At 51.2% G+C, this 9,263-nt stretch overlaps 1 pseudogene; it reads right to left on the bottom strand.

The window, feature by feature from the left end:
* Window positions 1-1,300: 1,300 nt before the first annotated feature.
* The window catches only part of LOC129355146 (uncharacterized), a 13,550-nt pseudogene continuing 5,587 nt past the window's right edge, over window positions 1,301-9,263 (bottom strand).

Genomic DNA, 9,263 nt, shown 5'->3' with positions numbered 1-9,263 from the left:
AAAAATATCAATATCAAAGAAACAGACAGGATGCCCCGTTTGAGCTGCTGCGGCTCCAGAATGAATTGTGTCAAAATAAAAGCTCTTCCGTCAGACCTAATTCTTCAGATTTTCGGTTTATGGAGAAAACAGATGAAAGTCAGTAAATCTCATCACCGCAGAGCTGAATGCGGTTTCATTCCCATCTGAACCGGGTCAGAACTGGCTCACTTGAACTTATTTATGATTCAGAAACCTTCTGGGAAAAATTCTTATTATCCAGAAACAGTTTCAGTTCTGTTTTTTCCGAACCTGAGCTTTGGACCGAACTCCAGTTTTTAGTTCATGCTAACCGAAGTTTCTGCTGTTTTTTCTTTAGAAACTCTGACCAGAACCAGCAGAACATGACACGGGATTTCTCAGAACTCTGGTTTCTTAGAACCCCAAGGTGTTCCTCAAGTTGTATCTGGACCTGCAGCAGAATAGAACCGGTTCTTCCAGACCAGCCTGAACAGAGCCGTTCTGTTCCTGCCAGGCACGAACAGAAGGAAGAACATTTCCCTGGTTCTGATCACCTTGACCCCGGTTCTGTGCTTCAAAACAGGAAAGCTGCTTCCTGAACTGGTTATGATTCAAATCATAGGTGGTTCCTTTGCAGCCTTTTTTTCCCTGCAGATCCAGTTTCTACATGGTTCTGATTAAGAATCTGGTCTCAACAGAACCAAATATTCTGCATAGTCCAGATTTCTGCTTCTCTGTGAGCAGAGAACCAGAACACATGTTAGGTTCTAAATCACCCGTCTGGATTTGGATCAGAACCGTCTCTGGATGCTTGTTCTGAACACAAACCCGGTGTGGTCCCACTGAAACCAGCAGGGGGAGCTCTTCTCTTTGGTTCCGCAGTGGGAACAATCGGCCCACTGACCCAGTAGAACCAAGGTGTAGTTCTGGTCCAACCTCATCTGATCAAGGTCAGCTCTAATCCGTGTTCTACCCTGTAACCTCTGAGCCGGAACCAGCAGCTGGATCTGGTGTCGGATCACAACCAAACTGTCTTGTCTGGCTGTTTGGACCCTCTTCTGGTTCTGGTTTGGCTCAGTACCAGGTGAGATAATCCACATCAGGCTGTCTATGGTCTGGAAGCCTTTGAAGGATCGAAAAGAACTTCAAGAACCTTTCCATACCACCAGATCAGGCTGTTCCTGTACAGTCTGTTTACTCCCTGTCTATCTGTATTTGGAGGTTTCTTTTTGCTGGAGTCAGAAAGTGACATAAATATGAGAGAAGATGTAACTAAATAAAAATGTTCATAACTCTGAGCTGCTTTAATAAAGATTTATTCAGGCACATCAGTCAACAAACCCTACTGTCCACCGTCTCAGCATGAAGTGCTGTGAAATCTCTGCAGCTGTTCTCCTCAGACAGGAAGTGGATTCACGGCCTCAGCGGTTCCTCTGTGGGTTTGTGACTGCAGCTGTTTTGCATCGTTGGGTCCCAGCAGAGAGACAGCTGGGCGGCCCGATGTTAGCAGCTGTTAGCTTGAACTCACTGAGCTGAACTCTACGACACAGATCCAACATGGTACGTCTATAAAACGGTTCTGGTTTCATAAAATCTACATAAAACTTGTTTCTGCAGGAGGAGGCCCCAGAGGAGCGGTTCCTGACAGAAAAGGCACAAAGAAGAAGAAGTTTGAGCTGAAACACCAGAGGATCGTCCTGACCAATGAGAGAGCAGAAAATCTGTCCTGCTGGTCAAAGCATCATCAGGCTGATGAAGAGCCTCCTCTTCCTCTTAAGGTGGGTCTACCTGCTCATCCAGGTGCTGCTGTCTACAAGCTGACCACCAGGGGCAGCAGCTGTCTAACAATCATCATGATGCGGAAACATTAGCATCACATCAGGGATCTGAAAGGTTTAACATCTGCTGAGAGACATCATGGCCGCCACGTCCCCAACCTCGCAGAGTCCCCAAAGCATCCTGTCCCCCTGTCACCTTCTGGACACTTTGTATCTCCATCTCTACACCTCCTTCTCGTCTGCATGGAAGGACGTCCGTCTCAGGTTTTCTCTGACTTAACGAACTCTGGAGCTCTGTGGTTCTCCTCCTGCTGCTGCTCCTGCTGACGCTCCAGCTGTGGACAGACGGACACAGGAACAGACAGACAGAGGGACAGACAGACGGACGGACAGAGAGATGGATGGACAGACAGAGGGACAGACGGACAGACAGGCGGACAGACAGGGAGTGTTTAGAGTCGGGTCAGCCCGGTTCTGTGAACTTCTGATCATTTCTGAACTGATTGACCTTTAACTGTCATGATGACCCTTGATTTCTCATGGACCCATTGACTTACTAGTCAGGGTTTAGAAGGGTCCAGTTAAAGGGTTAATGGGCTCCAAACCTTGGTTCTGGTCCAAACAGAACCAAAGGGTCTGGACCAGACCAGCCACAGAAGCTATAGCTTCCTTGGAGACTGAGGACGTTTTTCAAATTGATGAAACATCGATTCATTTAGCTTGAGAGTTATGATGAACCCCATCAGGACCACTGTGTCCAGGATACAGTAACCCAGGATACAGTAACCCAGGATACAGTAACCCAGGATACAGTTGCCCTAGATATGGTTACCTTGGATACAGTTATCCTGGATAGTTATCCTAGTCTGGTGACCCTGGTTCAGTTAACCTGGTCCATCAGCCTCGGTCTGGACCGGTCCAGTTATCTAGTTATCTAGACTGGTCCACCACCTGAGCCACGTTTGGTCCAATGAACGCGGTCCATGTCGGTCCGGTCCAGTCTGCTCCGGTCCATGTCGGCCCGGTCCAGTCTGCTCCGGTCCATGTCGGCCCGGTCCAGTCTGCTCTGGTCCAGTCTGCTCCGGTCCATGTCGGTCCGGTCCAGTCTGCTCTCACCTCCTCCAGCTTCATGTGTCTCTTGAGCAACTCGGCTTCCAGCGGGGAAATCTTCTTGCGCGCTTCCTCTTCCTGTTTCCTCTGGCGGATCAGCTGATCCCGCTTCCTGGACTCCAGAACCCGCTGCAGCTCCGGCTTGGTCTCCACGCCGCTGCCCCCCTGCAGGGACAGGGAGGAGGTGCAGTTTGGATCACAGGTTTTTATTGACATCAGGATCAGGCTCTGTGATTGGCTGAATTGATCCCACTGAGTCTGTGGTTCGGTTCCCAGTAAGCTTCCTGTTGCAGTTTGGGTCAGGCGAACTCTGAACAGCAGCTTTGTGCTGCAGCTTTGTGCTGCTGCTTTGTGCTGCTGCTTTGTTTCTGTGAAAACTTTCCCACAGGCCTCAAAAGTCTGTTGCTTAGCAACAGCACTCACAAACAGCCTGAACAGAACAACAACAACAGCAGAGCTGCGCTCTGATTGGTTGGCTGCTGGCAGGTGGAGAGCAATCCAAGCCAATCAGCAGATTCCCCAGCCACTTTCTGACCCGGTTGGTTCTGGTCCCGGTCCGACTTCAGGCCTGCTGCATGTTCTGCATCTGAACATAACAAACTTTTCCCCATTTTTTGGTTCTTTTTAAACACATTTTTAACTTTTAATTACAAAATTTTGATCCTTTAATATAATTAATGTAGTTTTATTTAATGAAGTTATATTTAATAAAATTTAATTGAATATAAAATTATTTAATGTTATTCATTGTAATATATAATTTAATGTGATGTAATGCAGTCTGTGCAGCTGACTGTCCTCACCATCCTCCCCTGTCCTCACCATCCTCCCTGTCCTCACCATCCTCCCCTGTCCTCACCATCCTCCCCTGTCCTCACCATCCTCCCCTGTCCCCTCCGTCCTCCCCTGTCCCCTCCGTCCTCCCCTGTCCTCACCATCCTCCCCTGTCCTCACCATCCTCCCCTGTCCTAACCATCCTCCCCTGTCCTCACCATCCTCCCCTGTCCTCACCATCCTCCCCTGTCCTAACCATCCTCCCCTGTCCCCTCCGTCCTCCCCTGTCCTCACCATCCTCCCCTGTCCCCTCCGTCCTCCCCTGTCCCCTCCGTCCTCCCCTGTCCTCACCATCCTCCCCTGTCCTCACCATCCTCCCCTGTCCTCACCATCCTCCCCTGTCCCCTCCGTCCTCCCCTGTCCTCACCATCCTCCCCTGTCCCCTCCGTCCTCCCCTGTCCTCACCATCCTCCCCTGTCCTCACCATCCTCCCCTGTCCCCTCCGTCCTCCCCTGTCCTCACCATCCTCCCCTGTCCTAACCATCCTCCCCTGTCCCCTCCGTCCTCCCCTGTCCTCACCATCCTCCCCTGTCCTCACCATCCTCCCCTGTCCCCTCCGTCCTCCCCTGTCCTCACCATCCTCCCCGTCCCCTCCGTCCTCCCCTGTCCTCACCATCCTCCCCTGTCCCCTCCGTCCTCCCCTGTCCTCACCATCCTCCCCTGTCCTCACCATCCTCCCCTGTCCCCTCCGTCCTCCCCTGTCCTCACCATCCTCCCCTGTCCCCTCCGTCCTCCCCTGTCCTAACCATCCTCCCCTGTCCCCTCCGTCCTCCCCTGTCCTAACCATCCTCCCCTGTCCCCTCCATCCTCCCCTGTCCTCACCATCCTCCCCTGTCCTCACCATCCTCCCCTGTCCTCACCATCCTCCCCTGTCCTAACCATCCTCCCCTGTCCCCTCCATCCTCCCCTGTCCTCACCATCCTCCCCTGTCCTCACCATCCTCCCCTGTCCTAACCATCCTCCCCTGTCCCCTCCATCCTCCTGTCCTCACCATCCTCCCTGTCCTCACCATCCTCCCCTGTCCCCTCCGTCCTCCCCTGTCCTCACCATCATCCCCTGTCCCCTCCGTCCTCCCCTGTCCTCACCATCATCCCCTGTCCCCTCCATCCTTCCCTAAACTTTATCCTAACCCAGGGAGGATGGAGGGGACATCCTACCCCTCCGTCCTCCCCTGTCCTCACCATCCTCCCCTGTCCTCACCATCCTCCCCTGTCCCCTCCGTTCTCCCCTGTCCTCAACATCCTCCCCTGTCCTCACCATCCTCCCCTGTCCCCTCCGTCCTCACAACCCTCCCCTGTCCTCACCATCCTCCCCTGTCCCCTCCGTCCTCCCCTGTCCTCACCATCCTCCCCTGTCCCCTCCGTCCTCCCCTGCTCCCTCCATCCTTCCCTAAACTTAACCCTAACCCAGGGAGGATTGAGGGGACATCCTACCCCTCCATCCTCCCTGTCCTCCCCGTCCCCCTGTGGACAGAGATGTCTCACCGTCTGCAGCTGCTCAGCAGCTCCCTGTGCAGCTCCTGGTGGCTCCTGGACGCCTTGACGGGATTCAGCAGCTTCTTGGGTTTGATCAGGTCTTCGTCTCCATCCATGTAGTCAGGCGGGGGGACGCAGCTGGATGCCGGGGACGGCCTCCCGTGGACACCACCGGGGCGATGCTGCTGCAGATCAGAGTCCGCCGAGGCTGAGGACACAGAGACATGCTGAGGGACAGAAGCTGGACACAGACTTTCTCTGCCGTGACCCCAAAAGGCATTGACCTCTGACCTACAGGTAATGCTACAGAAATACTTTAGAATGTTTTTTAACTTTTCAACATTTGATCATCTGAAATGATAGCATCACTGAATTTCCAAATCATATGATTTTCCCCATAATCTTGTCTTTTTAATGTCAGAAATATGTAATATTTTATATTAATCACGTCAGGTTTTATTTTATTCCCACAGTTCTTGTGTTTTTTTAGAAGATGGTTCCTTTGGTCTTTATCTTCAGAATCAGGTTTTCTTTATTTTGGTAAATTAACAAAATTACAAAAAATAAAATCTCTGTGCATGTGTGTGTGTGTGTGTGTGTGTGTGTGTGTGTGTGTGTGTGTGTGTGTGTGTGTGTGTCTCTGTGTGTGTGTGTCTCTGTGTGTGTGTGTCTCTGTGTGTGTGTGTCTCTGTGTGTGTGTGTGTGTGTGTGTGTGTGTGTGTGTGTGTGTGTGTGTGTGTGTGTGTGTGTGTGTGTGTGTCGGCCCTCAGATATTCTGGGTCCGGGTCGGATTTCCTCCGTTGTCTGAAACAAAGCTGCAACCAGAGAGCAACGCTTCATGTTTCAGAAAAATCAGATCCAACATGCAGCTCTGCTCAGAGACCGGCTCTGATTTAATGAGGGTCAGGTCCAGTTCAGCAGAGGTTCTGGTTCCGGATGGGCTCAGGAAGAATGTTCTGATCAGAACGGATCCATACATGATGGTACAATGAGAAATCTGTCAGGTTCTGTTTCAGAACCGGATCGACCCAGCTCAGATTTTCTGCTGCTGTGATATGATCGGGTCTGCTCCAAATTGGTCCGAGCCAGAACCGGATCCTTCCGGTCCATCTACGTTTCTGAAGGAGATCCTCAGACTGCTGCGGGTCAGAACACCTGCAGACACCGCACAGGGCAAAACGCAACCCACAGAACCCGACCGAACCAGAACCAGACACAACAGTGTCCCAGAACCACCCAAACATCAGGACACCTGCAGGTTCCAACTCCACCGGACCTGTAGAACTTTAACAGAACCTCCTAGTTCACAGGTGCCAAACTAAAGGTTCGCAGGCCAAATCTGGCCCGCCGCAGCTGATTTCTGTGGCCCTTCAGATTCTACAGGTCTTTATACGTTTGGTGCTAAATGATGCTAAATATTATTTATTCACTCACTGAATACAGAGACAAACTGTCTGGTTACAATTTACTGTCCCTTTAAGGACATTCACGATAAAAATGAGTCTCCAGAAATGAGACGTTTAATCTGGACATCAGCAGCCACAGAACCGAGGCTATGCTACAAGCCAACAACGGACATTTCTCTTGGTTCTCCTGGTTCCACTTGGTTCTCCTGGTTCTCCTGGTTCCTCTTGGTTCTACTGGTTCCTCTAGGTTCTCCTGGTTCCTCTTGGTTCTCCTGGTTTTCCTGGTTCTCCTGGTTCCTCCTGGTTCTCCTGGTTCCACTTGGTTATCCTGATTCCACTTGGTTCTCTTGGTTCCTCCTGGTTTTCCTAGTTCCTCTTGGTTCTCCTGGTTCCACTTGGTTCTCTTGGTTCCTCCTGGTTCTCCTGGTTCCACTTGGTTCTCCTGGTTCCTCTTGGTTCTCCTGGTTCCACTTGGTTCTCTTGGTTCTCCTGGTTCTCCTGGTTCCTCTTTGTTCTCCTGGTTCTCTTGGTTCCTCTTGGTTCTCCTGGTTCCTCTTGGTTTTCCTGGTTCCTCTTGGTTCTCCTGGTTCCACTTGGTTCTCTTGGTTCCTCCTGGTTCTCCTGGTTCCACTTGGTTCTCCTGGTTCCTCTTGGTTCTCCTGGTTCCACTTGGTTCTCTTGGTTCTCCTGGTTCTCTTGGTTCCTCTTGGTTCTCCTAGTTCCACTTGGTTCTCCTGGTTCTCTTGGTTCCTCTTGGTTCTCCTAGTTCCACTTGGTTCTCCTGGTTCCTCTTGGTTTTCCTGGTTCCTTCGTGGTTCTCCTGGTTCCTCTTGGTTCTCCTGGTTCCTCTTGGTTCTCCTGGTTCCTCTTGGTTCTCCTGGTTCCTTCGTGGTTCTCCTGGTTCCACTTGGTTCTCCTGGTTCCTCCTGGTTCTCCTGGTTCCTCTGGTTCTCCTGGTTTTCATGGTTCCTCTTGGTTCTCCTGGTTCTCCTAGTTCCACTTGGTTCTCCTGGTTCCTCTTGGTTCTCCTGGTTCCACTTGGTTCTCCTGGTTCCTCTTGGTTCTCCTGGTTCCACTTGGTTCTCCTGGTTCCTCTTGGTTCTCCTGGTTCCTCTTGGTTCTTCCTGGTTTCTCCTGGTTCCTCTTGGTTCTCCTGGTTCCTCTTGGTTCTCCTGGTTCCACTTGGTTCTCCTGGTTCCTCTTGGTTCTCCTGGTTTTCATGGTTCCTCTTGGTTCTCCTAGTTCCACTTGGTTCTCCTGGTTCCTCTTGGTTCTCCTGGTTCCTCTTGGTTCTCCTGGTTCCACTTGGTTCTCCTGGTTCCTTCGTGGTTCTCCTGGTTCCACTTGGTTCTCCTGGTTCCTTCGTGGTTCTCCTGGTTCCACTTGGTTCTCCTGGTTCCACTTGGTTCTCCTGGTTCCTCTTGGTTCTCCTGGTTTTCATGGTTCCTCTTGGTTCTCCTGGTTCCACTTGGTTCTCCTGGTTCCACTTGGTTCTCCTGGTTCCTCTTGGTTCTCCTGGTTCCACTTGGTTCTCCTGGTTCCACTTGGTTCTCCTGGTTCCTCTTGGTTCTCCTGGTTCCTTCGTGGTTCTCCTGGTTCCACTTGGTTCTCCTGGGTTCGGCACCTCCAAGTTCTGACTCATGTCTTGAAGGACTTTCTGCATTGGAACCTGTAACTGATTGTTTGCTGTGAAGACCAAAGATGAACATTTTGGTTCTGTTCCTGCAAGGGAAAAGAACAGGCCCCGGTTCTGGTTCCAGAAAACCAAGCAGAACCAAGCAGAACCGGAACTCATGGACCCAACTGGAGCCAACATGGAGCACCTGAGGAAGAGGAGGGTGAGTCTTACCCGACTTCAGCACGGCCTCTCTGCTGCTGCCTGTCCTCTCCTCCATGGACACGGTTCTGTCCCGGTTCTGATGGGTTCTGGTCCCGCTGTGTCTCTGGTAATCTTCATCCTCTCTGCAGCAGCACTCTGCTCCTCCTCTTCAGTTGTGCTGGGTCACATGATCCTCCTTTTCCCACGCTGCTCTCCACCAGCAGCTTGTGATGAAACAGGAAACTCAGCAGCAGTTCCGGCTGCAGCCACACGAGGGCGCTCAAGCTACCAGCTGCTCCAATAACTGTCATGATGTGCAAAGAGATCTGCATGTTAACCAGGTTCTGATCCAGAATCCATGTGGAGCTCCTTCCTCCTCCTCTGTGTCTGAAGCCGGTCCAGACGTTCTCCTGCAGTGAGGTTCTGTTTTCCTGACGGATCCAAAACCAGCAGCATTTTATAATCCCAGATCTTCTCAGAACTGATCACTTCCCTGCTGGCACCATGTTGAAGGTTTCCATGGAGACAACAAGCATCCCTGAGACTCGGTACCGGACCGGATGCAGCAGAACCTCTGGATAGGAACCAAACATGGCGGGCGTGAGGCCGGCCCGGTGAAGTGGGGATTCAGTCAGAGCCTATTTTTGCGCTCGCTCTGTGAACTTTGCCATATTTCCCAAAACTACATATTAAAATGTCCTAATAATGAATTTGTCAGCCTATTTGACTCAGAGATATTGAGCCATAAAACCGCCTGTTTCATGCAGATCAAAGTTAGTTTGGTATGAAGTGGAGATAATGATAAAGATCAAGTTCAGGACAAACACATAAAAATAAAAAA

Source organism: Poeciliopsis prolifica, unplaced genomic scaffold (genome assembly GCF_027474105.1).
Source record: "Poeciliopsis prolifica strain line A6 unplaced genomic scaffold, Auburn_PproV2 SCAFFOLD125, whole genome shotgun sequence".
Taxonomy (NCBI): Eukaryota; Metazoa; Chordata; class Actinopteri; order Cyprinodontiformes; family Poeciliidae; genus Poeciliopsis; species Poeciliopsis prolifica.
The sequence above is the reverse complement of the archived record's forward strand: the minus strand, read 5'-3'. Positions and strand labels throughout refer to the sequence as shown.